This window comes from Nilaparvata lugens, chromosome 3 (genome assembly GCF_014356525.2).
Source record: "Nilaparvata lugens isolate BPH chromosome 3, ASM1435652v1, whole genome shotgun sequence".
Classification (NCBI taxonomy): domain Eukaryota; kingdom Metazoa; phylum Arthropoda; class Insecta; order Hemiptera; family Delphacidae; genus Nilaparvata; species Nilaparvata lugens.
The window spans coordinates 86,603,762-86,620,890 of NC_052506.1; positions in this window are offsets into that span (position 1 = coordinate 86,603,762).

Consider the following 17,129-nt stretch of genomic DNA (forward strand, 5'->3'; position numbering starts at 1 on the left):
ATTTTCTGCAGTCAATATTATATTTCACTCACACTCATTTATAGAAGTACAGATAATTGTAATAATAAGCATATTTTAATACTCTGTTTAGAGGTAGATAATATTCTTCAATGTTGAATAGTCATAATGCTATATTATAATGCTGTAATTAAGCCTATTGAAGAATAACAAGATTACAGACACTATTGGTCAGTGTGAAGTTAGCAGAACATTTGTCAGAAGTACATTAGAAAACGATAGTTCTGGATGCAGACACAATAGTTCTATAGTTCCTGATAGATATGAGCAATAGTTCCATTGATATAATGGAAAAAAATGATTTTGAAAGAATGCACTGCCAACTTCTAATAAAAATCCTATTCACCTCAGCAGTACACGTAGAAACGCTTTCATGACTGTTACAATAGGAGATATGAATGTATAAGAAGCCACTTACATGACTGGTGGGTTCCAATCTATTAGTCTATACCCTATTATAAGCTAAAATCTTATCTATTATAAGCTAAACTAACGATCTATACAGTTTTCAACCAATTCCATTGATTAATGTGGTCTGTGGCTGGGGTATGAAGTTGGCCCGGACGAAAATTTGAAACTTCCAAATTTGATATTTAGAAACCTAAATAAATGTCAAATTTTTCAAAACAAACCTAAACTAACGCTAAACTAACGATCTAGACTATTTTCAACTAATTTTATGAAAATTCCCAGGCTGGTGTGAAGTTGGCCCGGAAAATTTGAAGTTTCCAAAAATTTGGTATTCAGAAACCTAAACAAACGTCAAATTTGTCAAAACAAACTTAAACCAACGATCTAGACTATTTTCAACTAATTTTGTGAAAATTTCCAGGCTAGTGTGAAGTTGGCCCGGAAAAATTGAAACTTTCAAATTTGGTATTTAGAAACCCAAACAAACGTCAAATTTGTTAAAACAAACCTAAACTAACGCTAAACTATAATGATTTATAACACTTTCATTGAGAGGGCTGACATCATCCGGGCCAACTTCGCAGACGTGCTAACTTCTGTTGAGAGCGTACCATGTACTTGTCGAGCGGAAATTATGAGGTAATATGATGGATGAACGTAATATGATGGCATGATGCGTTATCCTATTGGAATTCATCATATTTTAAAAATAGTTCTTCTCTGGAGGCTGCAAAGGACCTGGCTACTTACAACCATTCCGTCTTCTGGCAGCATCTTAGTTGAGCCCAAATTATGAAAGTTTAATGTGATAGCTGAAGACTTGATTCATAAATTCTCATCACAGTTTCCTTCAATAATTCTTACCTGGGGCAGCAAAGGACCTCATTACCTACATCCTTCTCCTCCGCTGACAGCATGATTTTTGATCCCAAACTATGAAAATGGTATAGAACTGAAGCCCAGAATTGTTTTCATTGATTCACACTTTTTTCCAATCTGGACGTAGTGGAGCTGGCCTGCCAAATTTGAAAACTTTTAAAGTCTCTCACGGTTGAATTTTTTGAGACAAATTATGAGAATAGTATAGGAATGGGCTCCATCGAATGAGACCAATATGAAAAATATTCAATATCACTTTATTTATGAATCTATAAAAGATATTAAATACTTCACACAGACACATAAATACATAATGCAGAATTCAAATAAAGTTCAGCATGATAATACAATTCAATAATTTGATAGTAGATGGTAAGGGAAAAAACCACTGGCGTGAGATGACTCTTGATCGCCAGTGTGAGTAGGAAAAAAATTAAATTTAAAGTTCTCTGAAATATCTTATACTAAACTACGGAACTCTCTTCCTTATTCATATTTTATACAGTGTATACAGGATATAGAACACATTATTCCATGGGAAATCGGATAAGAGAATAAGAAGTAATTTTGTCAATAACTTTACTATAAATAGTTACTATAATGACTCAATTTTTCCATTTTCTAACGTTTTACTTGAAAAAGTGAGTAATTTTCGGTTAAATTTTGCATTTGAGTAAAACATCACGTTCAATAAATGACTCACATCTCTATTCAAACAGTTGAAAATGTTGTCTGGTAGTCTACACTATTTTTAGTTGTAATCCTCGCCTGATAATTTTGAAAGCTTGTAGAACTTCTTGATCTGACGGATTCTTCTCTTCAGATTCGTCACAGTCATCATCATCATCATCATCATCATCATCATCATCAGCTCCAAGAATTGAAATGTGTGACAAAAGCAGAAGGATGGGAAAGTCCTGTCTACCTGCCTGTTCTACGAATGACAGGTTTTTGAAATTCTATTTCCAGTAACTTGCATTCAATTTCCAACATGTGTTTCAAACTCTATTCACTGTTTACCATCCTATCTTCTCCCTACCTGAACTTGTCATTATTTTTAGTTTATTGACCTTTCTGCTGAAACTAAACAATTCTGACTGTTGGCTTCTTATTCACACTACATTTTGTATGTTGAAGTGAAGAGAGATAACTTTGTAGTTGAGAGGTCCAAAATTCGTTATAGAAGAAAATAAGGAGCCAAAATTCTGAAATGTCATGGGACAAGGTAAAAATATTTGTTGCTTAGAAGAATTTATTAAGTGGTGGCTTGTTATAGAGAGGCTCGACTGTATAGCAATTTGAATATAGTGTGCTTGTATAAACTGTATAGCAATAGGCCTATATAGATGTAGTAAATAATATATAATAAACAATATATAGGAACATAATTGACCGAGCAAAGTGAGGTCTAAGATTTAAGTCGACAGTTTTGCATTTCTCTTTATGTTTATAATTATGTTCCGCATTTACGGCGAAACGCGGTAATAGATTTTCATGAAATTTGACAGGTACCTTTTTAAGTTGTGGGTCAACGTATATACAAGGCTTTTGAAAATTTTGCATTTCAAGGATAATATAAATGGAATAGGCGCATCCTTCATACACCAATATTAGAGTAAAAATCACACTAGAATATTATTCATCATAGATCAGCTGTTGAGAGGATTATAAATTGCATGCAATGACGCAAGCAATTTAATATATCAATGTAAATTGAAGAGAAACAGCTGTTGTTCGATTAATATCATCGATTAAATCTTCTTTGAATAAATGATTAAACGTAGGATCTCATAGGCCTTCCTTTTCAAATTGTGCGTCGACGTATATACAAGGTTTTTGGAAATTTCAAGGATAATATAAAAGGAAAAAGGAGCCTCCTTCGTACGCCAATATATTACAGTAAAAATCAGACTATAGAATTATTCATCATAAATCAGCTGTTGAGTGGATTATAATATAAATTGCATTCCATGACGCATATCTCAATGTAACTTGGGAAAGAAATCATCAGCCGTGTAGACTATTGATTGCATGCCTCATTGAATGCAATTTTTATGCACTATTAAATGAATTATTGATTGCGTGCAATAACGCATGCAATTAATAACTAAAATACCATAGTATTGGCTCTCAAATTTTCTCTGCTTTGAACTCGGGCTGTCCTGTTGCCAGTATGTCTTGAAGGAGATTAGCTTTTGATGTTAGCATTTTTGATACACCAACCCGAACAGCCATTAGCCGTTTTCACACCGATATCTTGCCGACACGACACAACAGGATAGAATTTACTCTGATGGACAGTATATGAGGAGGCTGCGGTTTATAAACTGTGCGAGGTCTACTGTTCACAGAACTACTAGTATTATACTTCGGTCAAACCAAGTCTACACATATAATAACATAACATAATATATGTTAACATAATAGGTTCTTGTTGATCGTTGCTCATGCTTGAGAATATTAGCAATTTTTGTAAATTCGATTGATTGATCCAGCGCATGTGCATTACTTCAAAGTATTAGCAATTATTTTAAGTTTAGGTTTCTCTGAACCACGCAGCGTTATTGTGGGTTCTGTCAACCGTGATACGCGAAAATCACGCGTGTGTGATAAAAAAGTGGGTGTTTTCTCTGACAGCAACCTCGCAGCGCGCGATTATATTTTCAGTCATAGGCAACATAGATGTCCAACATGTTGCTGTAGCTAATGATCTATCAATGAATTTTGTAAATGAAAACCCATTGAACTTTTTATTGACTGGGGATAAGAAGGGTTTTCTATAATTGTGATTACCAGGCATCTGTTTGATAAAGATACCAAGTTTAGGGAATATTTTAGGCTTTCAATACATTTTGTTTTATGAGGTACTGTTCTGTGAATAGTAGACCTCGCGCAGTTATAAACCACAGCCTCCTCTAATACTGTCCATCAGAGTTAATTCTGTCCTGTGCTGTTGTGTCAGTGGCATATCCAGGGGGGATATGAGGATGTATCACCCCCCTAGGAGATGAGAGAATAGCACAATGATAATTATGAAATTATAAGCTAGACAGTGAATGGTCTAGTATATATATGGACTGAGATAGCATGAAAATAAAAAGATAGCACTTTAAAGTGAGTCAATTTTGTTACTTTTCACCATCTATTATTTTGAAGAAATTCAATGTAGCTTATATTTTTTCAGAGTTGATCATAGTTTATTGAGTTTCAAGTATGTGGTTGAGAAGACAAGTATGGCCACCTATAGTATATCCTATAGTATAGTTCATATCCTTAAACAATGCACCAGCAGCTTCTTCTACCCTTAAAATTTCCCGGTTATGATAAATGGGGGTAGCCTAATTTCCATCGTTAACAGGGGAGATACATCCCTGAATATTTGGGAAAATTGTTTATTCCTCTCCCCTAGAAAAAATTCAAGTTCAAGAACTGAAGTAAAAATTATGAAAAATTGATCAAAACAGTTAATGAAAAGTATCTAATTATGATTTTGGTATTATTTATGCTTCCTTTCTGTTTTATTATTTTATACTTTTGTTTATAAAATTATGTATTCTCTTTTATTCGTTTTGAATATGTATTTGTTGTATGGCAAATAAATGATTTGATTTGAATCAAGTTGAAACCTATTAGCATTATTATTTTTTGGAACAATTGAATTACTATTAAAATTCTTGAGTGCGCGACGCAGAGGGAATTACAGAGATTGCGCGCGTGAAGTCAAAGAAAACACTTCCCTAGCAATAGCTGCAGCAGACTTTTGCGTGATTACGTCAAGAGAAACCTAGGCTTTAAAATGACAAACCACTCTCTGTCTCAGACAGCACCGTATCGCACATGCGTTAGCAACGGGTTTTTCCCGTTCCATTCAGTCAGTTCTTTGAATGTAACGTTCTTTGTGATGATGGTTACCGAGCACTGTAACTGGAGCCAATCATCATTCCATTTGATGAAAATATTATTATCCAATGATGATTTATCATTTACTTCAATATAATAATCAATATATTATTATTTTATTTAATAAAAGAAAGAGTACTTTTGAAAAATATAATTAATAAAATATAACAGTTGTTATTCAACTGATGTTAAAAACACTATAACTAAGTCAGCATATTGTCATTTCAAAACAAAAACCGAACCCTCAACCTCCCCTTCTACATTTATAACATCAATAAACATAATTATTTGAAAAACCTCTAATCCCTTCCAGCATATTGCAATTTCAAAGCAAAATCCTAACCTATCTTTCCACTTTTGAAAATATATCAAAAAGCATAATTCTACCTGGACCCTAGCCCTTTCTAGCATATTGCAATTTCAAAGCAAAAACCTAACCTAACCTTATGGAACATTATTAAATATAATCCAAAAAAACCTAACCACTAATCCCTAACCCCTTCACATTTAATAATTTAGATTTCAGAGCAAAATCCTAACCCCCTAACCTATCCTTTCACATTTGAAACATCAAAAAACATGACTCTAACTGCACCCTAGCCCCTTCTAGCATATTGCAATTCCAAAGCAAAAACCTAACCTATCCTAGTAACACATTATTAAATATAACCTGAATAAAACCTAACCTCTAACCCATTCACATTTAATACTTCAGATTTGTTCGTCATCTTTAGAACAAAACATAAACATTTGGTTCATTTCATGAACATGTTCACAAAAATGTGGTTCATTTCATGAACATGTTCACAAAAATGTGGTTCATTTCATGAACATGTTCACAAACATGTGGTTCAGAGCAAAATCCTAACCCCCTAACCTATCCTTTTACCTTTGAAACATCAAAAAACATAACTCTACCTGGACCCTAGCCCCTTCTAGTATATTGAAATTTTTAAGCAAAAACCTAACCTATCCTAAAAAAACATTATTAAATGTAACCTAAATAAAACCTAACCCCTAACTCTTTCACATTTGCAAATCGTACATTACAATTATAACGTGGACCTCACTATAGATACTCAAAGAATACTTTTGAATAACTATGTTATAACTGTGACTGTTGCTGGCCGTTACTCTGTTTCTGAGACAAAGAGAAGCTCCTTTAAAATGTAGTGGCTAGTCGCGCATGTAAATTCTATTGGTCGATCCAGCGCACGCGCATTACTTCAAAGTATTAGCAATTTTGAAATGTAATGGCTAGTCGCGCGTGTAAATTCTATTGGTCGATCCAGCGCATGCGCATTACTTCAAAGTATTCATAGTGGAATTGTGGAGCGCTAGGAACTTCAAGGCCATCTCTGTTTACTGTCGATCGGCTCTCCCATCGAACAGTTGGGGTTCCCCCGTTTTATATTGTATTTCTTATTCGTGTAATATGTTTTTGGAAATAAACTGAATTGAATTGAATTGAACATATATATGGCTACACAATTCATTAATACTTTCAAATTTTGAAGTTTATTTATTATAACAAAAGAATTTATACATAAGAATAGATTTCAGCATGTTCTAAATTGAACCATTTATGTTTAAATAATTCAAAATTTAAAGACTGTATAATGAGTACAAACATTTCAAGATTATAATACAAAGACGATCAAGATGAATAATGGGTAAATAAGTTCCCTAAAAAATACAAACAAGAGAAAAAGAAAATTGGGTAAATAAATTTCCTAAATAATACAAAGAAGAGAAAGATTAATTAGAGCCTATCCTACATGTCAGTACTAAACTTTCATGAGGAAGTATATTTAATAAAATATACTACTATGGAATTTTGTAAATTCCAAGTATGAGTCTAATTTGTTATAATTGTGAGCTATCACTCCCACAAAAACAACTGGTGAAGGAAAAAAAATGTTGACTATTGTGACTGGGTGGAGAGTTCCTAGATGTCTGTAAGGCAATGTGATAGCAGACTCTAGTATCGGACCACAAAAACAAAAGTATGCAAAAGTTTTTACAAACATTTGATGTTGCAGTCTTAAAGTTTTTATATCCCAAACAAGTAGGTCAGATAATCGAGTCCAGCCGTATGTGGTTCACGCCCACATCTCTAAAAGAATCACAACTACTTGTCTACCAAAAATCCAAAGTATTGGACAGCAAAAAAAAAAAAAAAAATAAAATGCAAAATGGGTTAAAAGCCCAGAAGAAAACTATAACCTAATTACATATGGCTTATGGCACGATATGCAATGAAAGATGAGAACATGGGACAAAATTGCTCTGAAAAACCTAATTACCTAATATGATACCTGACAAAAAATAGACATAATTAAAATATGTAATATATGATGAAAAAAAATATACCGCAAGCAAACAATTATTTACACTACAATGGATAGATTTTAGAAAAGTTAAGTTTTATCAACAATTTAAAGATTAGGAAAATAAGCTACAATTTTAACTTCCAAAATTATTTCAGAAAAAATACAAATTTAAATGACTATGGACAAGATTGGTTAAGATATGCATCATAGAAGAATTTTACTGAACATTACACAAAGACAGGAAAGAATCGAAATTTGAAAAGATTAAGGGCCAAGAAAAATAGGCTACAGGAAAGAAAAAAGACACAATTATGGACTCTTACCATACATTGCGTAGCGATTATGCTATTCTGAATCCCGGCATAACACAGGATTCCTAATCATTGTGTGCTGGGGAATACCCTTTCATCATGTGATTCACTGTCATCATCTTGTAAATAAGCAACTTGAAACAACCTTTGAATACTAATACATCAATGGAGACTTTATGCTTTGTTTTCTTCAAGAACATGATTCTATTCATGGGTTCATTTGTTTCAACAAAGCCATTTTGCCTACAAAAGTTAGTCATGTTCACTTGAGAATGCATTGCATACACCTTTTCAATTCTCAGTTGAAAGTTGAACTCATCAACTTGACTCAAAGCAACATTCATTTTGTTTACATTGTTCCTAACCTCCACAGAAACCTGTCTCATGTAATCATTCACTTTGTTTATAGTTTTCCTAACCTTCAATGTAGCAATATTACTTTCATGATAGTTGACTTTCAGTGAAGACAACTCCCTACCTACCTCTTTACTCAATTCTACTATCTCATTAAGGTTGACTTTTTCAACAACAGTAACTAGGCCTACATTGTCAGAAACTTGAATGAGTTGATCCTGTATCTTAACACTACTATTATCCTGCTTCAATTTGTTTTCATCTTCATGATTATCACTCAATGTTTCATGTGCATTTTTCAATAGAAGGTTTATACTAGCCTGCTCTAGTCTAATGCTAGCAAATTCTTGCTTCATCTCATCAAACCTAGCACTTTGATTTTGTTTCAAATTATCAATCTTAGCATTTTGATTTTTAAACATTTGGTCTAACTTAGCATTTTGCTTATCAAACAGTTGTGTTAAGGCAGCTATTAACTCATCATCATTTTTAATATTTTTCATATTGTATGCCATTTTGCTAGTCTGCACAGATAATATATTCATTAGGACTTGATCTCTCTTGAACCGATTTCCCACTCAGCAGTATACCATTCATAACCTATCAAGATATCTATCCTACCAATAATTTTTCATAACCAGGGATATATTTTGTACTTTGAGTCCCACACCAGGGCGTACCATTTGCCGTGCTACCAATTTCTCCTAAATCGGTTGGATAGCATTTTCCATCTATTAACCTAAGGAAAGTTATCGGCTCCAACGTAATAGATTCTTGATAAATTCTGAATGGATCTATCGCCTATGAATGAGAAATCCAATTTTCAGAGCAAATGAACTTATAATCTTCAGATGAATTTTGGCAAAATATTATACAAATACACAAAGAACTATATCTTATAAGCCTAAGCATCTAGAGTTATTACGAGCTAAAGTACTTATCCAATTTGTAGTTGAAAAACAGTGGCTATTGGCTTGTATACACAAATAGCAATATACGGACAAAATAGAACACTATAAACTGTTTAAAACTCAATTTAAAACATTAATAAATTCACTTAAATGGAAAATGATTCAGAGCAAAATTTTACAACATACACAGCCAGCCATTTTTCTAGAGAGAAAGAAGCCACAGGAAAAGCTACAAGTCAGGAAGAGAGCAAAAGCTTCTAGACACCTCAACGTTACAGACACGTCACCAAAAAATTATAAATTACAAGTTTAGAATTCACATTTTATATTTGTTCTCAATAAAACTTTATTTTGAAACTGTTATTTTAAATTTTTTATATATCATCTCTATTTAAATAAACAATTTATCTATTAATTCTGTTAACCCAGCCTCGGTGACACCATGGAACAATGCAACAATCATTTACGATAAAAAATTCTCAGTCGAAAAGTTTGTCCGTATATCGATGACTCTGATATTTACTATAAAGTTTCATAGATCTCGAATTGAAGATTCGATTCCAATGTGAGAAAAAATGTAATATTACAGGCTAAATATTAAGCAAGTATATCTTTATTGTTCTCTAGAATGAAGACGTGGAAATTAGCATGAGCGGTGCTCTTTTCATCAATCAAGATCAAAACACACTATTTACTACCAATCTATATATTATTAATCAAGATGAGAATACTGTTGAAACTGAAGAAGATAAGGTGAAAAAAAATTTCAATATATATTTTATATGCCAAAACATTCAGCCGAATTTCAAATGTTTTACATGAAATAGAAGATAAGGTAAAGAAATATTTTTAAAATTCAACAAGAAATATTGTTTTACACCCATAAAAAAGATTGGGGCGTTATTGGGCAAAATATTAAGCAAGTGACTTTCTATTGTTCTCTAGAATGAAGACTTGGAAATTAGCATGAGCGGTGCTCTTTTCATCAATCAAGACCAAAATACACTATTTACTACCAACCTATATACCAATCAAGATGAGAATACTGTTGAAACTGAAGAAGATAAGGTGAAAAAAAATTTCAATATATATTTTATATGCCATACCGTAACATTCAGCCGAATTTCAAATGTTTTACATGGAATAGAAGATAAGGTATAGAGAAATATTTTCAACATTTAACAAAAAAGTTTGTTTTACACCCATAAAAAAGATTAGGGCGTTATTAGGCAATTTTCTTTCTACTGATTCACAAAATCTTAATTAGACTAATTTACTTATTCAGACTTATTATATTATTAATCGTTCTGTTTTCAATTTTCTTTCTACTGATTCACAAAATCTTAATTCTTAATAGTGCCGCGGTACGAACGATGTCCAAACTAGTGTCGTAGAACTCGAAATTCTGTAAATTTAGAATACGCACGGGAAAACCAGCAGTAAGGAGATGTACCATTCAATTCCCAGCGAGAATTATTCAACTATAACTCGGCAATCGAGTACAGTTCACTGTTAATTGTTGCTATTGGCTCAATGAACATTGTGTGCCAGGACTGTGGAACATATAAGTTTAAAAATGAAGCACCCGGATTGTGTTGCGCCGGTAAGTCAAATTGATTCCATTGACTCCACCACCAGAACCATTTCATTCATTGGTTTCCGGGAATGGAGCAGACTCCAATCATTTTTTTTTAATATCCTCTTCAGGTGTGCATCCAGCTAAAGTTTGTAATGAGATGCATTAACTATTTTGGCGGTACGAAGTTCGCCGGGCCAGCTAGTTTATAATAGATTTACTATAATAATTTTCTATTTATTATCACATTAAGTATGTCTTTCATACTCAATTTCATTTTTTGTCATACAGTAGTCTGCCTATATGATAACTCATACTGATTTCATTTTTTTTTTTGCTGTCATAAAGTCGTCTGCCTATAATATGATTGAAGTAGGATTGAATTACAGGTGTGACCCGCGATTTATGTGTAGTGTAAATGAATGAGACACTGAGCTAAATAACTTAGTAAAAAACTTATTATTTTTTTATTTCACTCTCACGGCTTGATGTGGCATAGTATACGGTACAGAAAATAGAGAACCTATTTCTTCTCTATGGTTATGAGAAATGGCCAACATGTACATTTCTTATAAAACAAAACAAATAACTTTTCCCACGCCAGAGTCAACATGGTGCAATGGTTGACTGTGATATACTTGAGTTGAACTTGAATTGATAATGAGTTACCGTACTAAAAGTTAATCTAATATCATACTGAAAGCAATCATTGATGTGATATCAGGTAATTATATCCACATTAATAGTATTTTTCATAGTCCATATATAGTAATTTTCTATTTATCTTTTGTAATACATGATTTTTTCCAGATAATTAATCTAATTTTACGAGTCAAAATAATTTTACTAGATTGGAAAATGAACAAATATTTTAATTTATCATTTTGAATTAATATCATTGATTAATTCATAAAATAACTTGACTGGAGATTGGAATAATCATCCTAACTAATTGTTTGTGTTCTTACAAATGAATAAAAAGTAATAGCTTTTACAATCCAAAACTATTATAAACCTCTATGGAAATTAATGAAAATAATGAATATGGAGATGGACCGACATAATAAATCTCAGTCATGCAAACAACTGCTGTTTGCCAAAAAAGTCTTATCCAAACATGAGTAGCATTTAAAAGATGAAACAAGTAATGGTATAATTGGATGACTCGTATAAAAATAAAATATTTTTACTAAATCTGTACACATGTACCTTCTTAACAGTACTTATTTGCGGTAGCAAAGCATGCTAGTTATAAATTGAGTTTGTTGATTCTGTAAATGCAGGATAGCACAGGAAAATGAAAAATTTTGAAAAATCAAGTTATTTCAACAAAAAATTATAGAAATAGTCGGTTACTAATGCCATGACATGATTGTATTCATCATACTTTTATATTACTTTATGGAATTGAAAGATGTTGTCACATTCACAGCCTGTTAGTCTGATTACACACATCGATTATTTGCCGTCCTAATAAATTCTATTAGCTTAAACATACGAGGGTCCATTCAATAGTAACGAGACAAATTACCAATTTTCAAAAACAGCTAAATTGATATAATATTATGAAACTTTCAGGACATGGAGTTGGCAATCTTGTGATGACATCTGAACAGCTGTTCTATCATATATCGTAAACATAATCGTAAGTTGCCTCAGTTATTAATGGCGAGTCCGCTTGAGAATTGCACCATGGAAGAACAACATTCCGCGATCAGATTTTTAGTTGCAGAAGGTGAGTGAGGTAGTGACATTTACAAAAGAATGTTAAAAGTGTATGAAGACCATTGTTTGAATCGTTCCTATGTTTACAAATAGATAGAACAGTTTCAAAGTGGCCGTACAAAAGCTTGTGACAGTGCAGTGGACAGCCGGTTGAAGCTGGGAATTCCTCTGAAAAATTTCGAATTGATTCGTTGATTTGGGACTACCTATAGGTATATCACTGTTGAATTTATAAGTGAAAAAGTAAACGCGAGCGTTGGAACTGTCCATAAAATTATTCCCAACAAGCTGCAGTACAACAAAACTTGTGTGAGATGGGTGCCTCCTAGACAAACTCACAGACGCTAAAACAGAAACCCGGCTACAAATCAGTCAACAGTTGAAAAGTCGGTATGCGACTGAAGGAGAATGTTTTTCAAAATAATTGTAACGTGTGATGAAACCATGGATCTACCACTATGAGCCAGAGTCAAAACGGCAGAGACTAAAAATCCAATCACGGCTCACGCCATCAAGGGGACTCGACATTGTTAACTGAGTCAATTTGCGATTATGTCTACGAAATACGATAGAACAGCTGATCAGATGTCATCACAAGCTTGCCAACTTCATGTCCTGAAAGTTTCATATATATATAAATTTAGCCGTTTTTACTTTCCTTGCCCTATTACCATAAGTAAGGAAAGTATTGCTTTCCAAAAAAAATTAAGGTACCCTAATTTCATGTTTTCTATAAGTTTCAAGGTCCCCTGAGTCCAAAAACATGATTTTTGGGTGTTGGTCTGTGTGTGTGTATGTGTGTGTGTGTGTATGTGTGTGTGTATGTCTGTGAACACGATAACTCCATTCCTAATTAACCGATTGACTTGAAATTTTAAACTTAAGGTCCTTATACCATGAGGATCCGACAATAAGAAATGCAATAAAATTCAATTCAAGATGGCGGAAAAAATGGCGGATAATTACTAAAAAACCATGTTTTTCACGTTTTTCTCAAAAACGGCTCTAACGATTTTCTTCAAATTCATACCGTACCATGGATAGCTATTTATAAGCCCTATCAACTGACATGAGTCTCATTTCTGGGAAAATTTCAGGAGCTCCGTAATATTCTTGAGAAAAATGGCAGATAATGACTAAAAATCCATGTTTTTCACGGTTTTCTGGAAAACGGCTCTAACGATTTCCTACAAATTTATACCATGGATAGCCATTTATAAGCCCTATCAACTGGCATGAGTCTCATTTCTGGGAAAATTTCAGGAGCTCCGTAATATTCTTGAGAAAAGTGGCGGATAATGACCAAAAATCCATGTTTTTCACGGTTTTCTCAAAAACGGCTTTAACGATTTTCTTCAAATTTATACCATGGATATTCATAAGCCCTATCAAATGACATGACTTTTTTTCCTGGGAAAATTGCAGGAGCTCCGTAATATTCTTGAGAAAAATGGCGGATAATTAGTGAAAATCCATGTTTTTCACGATTTTCTCAAAAATAACTTGACCGATTTTTTCAAATTCATACCCTGTATAGTTATTTATCAGCTCTATCAACTGGCATGAGTCTCCTTTCTGGGAAACCAATGGGGGGTCCACCCCATCCTTGGGAAATGGACTTAGTAACCTCCTTCTCGTGCATGAGGTAGGTAGGTGGCGCAGTTCATAAAAAGAACACATAGTCGAGATATTTCATCTGTAGAACAGCTGTTCTGTCGACTTTAAAAAAATGACAACTAAAAAAATCATGGAATTTCACTTTGAGAACAATTATATATACACATATACAGAAGTCTGATCGAAGTTTCAAATATGAGCAAGGAAAGTTGTGTGAGTGTACCACACCAGATTTTTGAAAAAAGGTAATTTGTCTCGTTACTATGGACCCTCGTATCTTGCAAGAAATGTGATGTGATATTGTGTTTGTCGAGTTACACTTTATTTGGTAGAATTTATAAGGACGGCAAAAAATCTTACGTCCGAAAATCTATGTGCGTTTAACTAGCTTTATGTGAGTGATTCAAAGAAATGAGAATTATGTCATTTCAGCGAATAAATTCATAGCAATAGTAAATTACTATTTTTTTTTAATATTCAACGATACATTGCTATCTAGTCTAGGGACTAATGAGCAACTTTTTTCTGTCCTATAATACTAATGAATACTTCATACAAGAGGATCCTCAATAGGGTCTCCTATTCAAATTGTAATATGATTAGTACACTGCTTATTACTGTACTACACAGGTGGGTTTCACTCATTTCCACTGCTCTGCTTTTCACTGGACACAAGACACTTGAATCAGCACTAGACCAGTTCAAATGGCTTCTTCCTATTCAGCCTCCTCACCAATCCTTCATTTTCCAGCAGCTGGATTGCTTCGATGTTGTCGTGTTGGTGGAGTCGAGCCTCGTTTCTCTCTGCATGCCTCTGGATTTCGCTGCATACCAGGTCGACTTGCAGGTCTCTGTGAAGGTCGTTGTTTCTGACGTACCAAGGAGCATCAGCAATGTTTCTCAGCACCTTGTTTTGGGAGCGTTGTTTGACTTTGATATTACTGTCTTTGGTACACCCCCAAAGTTGTATACCATACGTCCATACTGGCTTTAGAATCTGCTTATACAGGAGTACTTTGTTTGGAATTGACAGGATGGAGTTCCTTCCAATCAGCCACCAGAGTCTCTTGTATTTTATTCCCAGCTCTTCTCTCTTCTTCTTAACATGGATCTTCCATCGAAGCTTTGCATCTAAAGTCATACCTAGGTACCTGGCATCATTGGAGAATGGTACTATTTGATTGTTAATGGTTATTGGTATGGGTTGAGCCCTCTTGTTGGTTAAATTGATATGAACTGATTTTGCTTCATTGAGTTTAATCTTCCATTTTGTTGTCCAGTCTTCAATTTTTCCGAGAGATCTTTGAAGTTTTGCTGTGGCACTTCCAATCTTGTCATCTATAGCTAATATTCCTGTGTCATCGGCAAATGTTGCTATTGTATTATTCTCGAGACATGGTAGATCACTTGTAAACAGAAGATAGAGAATCGGCCCCAAAACACTCCCTTGTGGTACTCCTGCTTTTATTTCTCCTAGTCCAGAATAAGCATTTTCATGATTCACTCTGAAGTATCGTCCAGTTAAATATGAATGTAAGATGTCTGTGAATTGCTTTGGAAGTAACTTTTTCAACTTATTGATTAGTCCTTCATGCCAGACTCTATCAAAAGCTTGACTCACATCCAGAAATGCTGCAGAACAAACTTTTTTCTCTTCCAACAACCTTTCTATTATATTTACAATCCTGTGTACCTGATCAATTGTTGAATGTTTTTTCCTGAAGCCAAATTGATGATCTGGTATCAATTTTTTCCTTTCAATAATCGGAGTCAGCCTTTTCAACAATATTCTATCAAAAAGTTTTGACATTACTGGAAGCAAAGATATTGGCCGGTAGGATGTTGTGAGGCTCTTTTCCAGGTTTTGGGATCATTACCACCTCAGCTACCTTCCACATGCAAGGAACATATTTTAGTTTTTAAAAACGGCATTTATTATATTAGTTAATTTTACTATAGCTTTCCTTGGTAAATTCTTCAATACTACTCCTGTTATTAAATCAAATTCTGGTGCTTTTTTTGTATTTAATTTTTTTATTTCTTTCTCTACTTCATCCAGTGTAACATGTCTAAACTCTTCGCTCTCCTGAATAAAATCCTCTTCAATTTCTAGCTCATCATGATTGTGAGGTTGAAATATGTTTACCAGATGATCAGCAAATGCTTGAACTTTTTCTGTATTGCTTCTAGCCCATGAGCCATCCTGTTTCCTAATTGGTAGTGCATGCTGAATGGGTCTTTTTAATTTCCTGGCTGCCTTCCAGAGAGAGTAGTCGGTGCTTTCATCTCCTGTTAGATTTCTCAGATAATGATTCATTGATTAATTCTTAATTTGTTGGATTTCTCTTCTGAGCTGTGAAGTTCTTGTGAGCTTGTGAAGTTCTTGTTTGTTGCCATTTTTTCCTAGCTCTCCCTTTTTCAGCTATCATTTCCCTCACTTCTGTTGGGTAGCTATTTCCTACAGTTCTTCTTCTTAGTTATGAGGTGTTCCACCAGGCTTCCTGTTGCACGTCAATGACAAATTTTTTCAGTTCTCCATCAAGCTGTTCCATGCTTCTCAATGGTACATCAAGTATTATTTTATCTTCCAGCATCTGTTGAAATCCTTCCCAGTCTGTACGGGTATTAACAAACCCAGGCTGTTCATTTTGTTTTTGTATTATAGTTTCACTCAGTTGTAGAAGAATTGGAGAATGGTCAGAATCATGGTCGAAACTTTCCTCAATACTCAAGTAGTTGAATTACTAATGAAATGAAATTCATTCATCATGAGTTTTATGTTTCTACAATTAAAATGTTGAAAAATACCACTCATGAAATTTTCTTATTGATATTTAAGGTTCCAGACCAGCCCAATGACCCATGATTACAGAATGACAATTCTTTCACAACAATTTTGCAAAATTTACAAGACTACCAAGTATTGTAAGATGCATTCTTACTCATTCCAAATTTCTCGTTTGCCTGCAACAACATTTACATACGAATGGAACTTAGTACCAAGTACCTAGACAATTTAAAAAACGAATAATAATAATATCTTAAAAAATGTTTTTGGAAGTTGGATTTGAAATAACAAATGTTTAATTTTGAT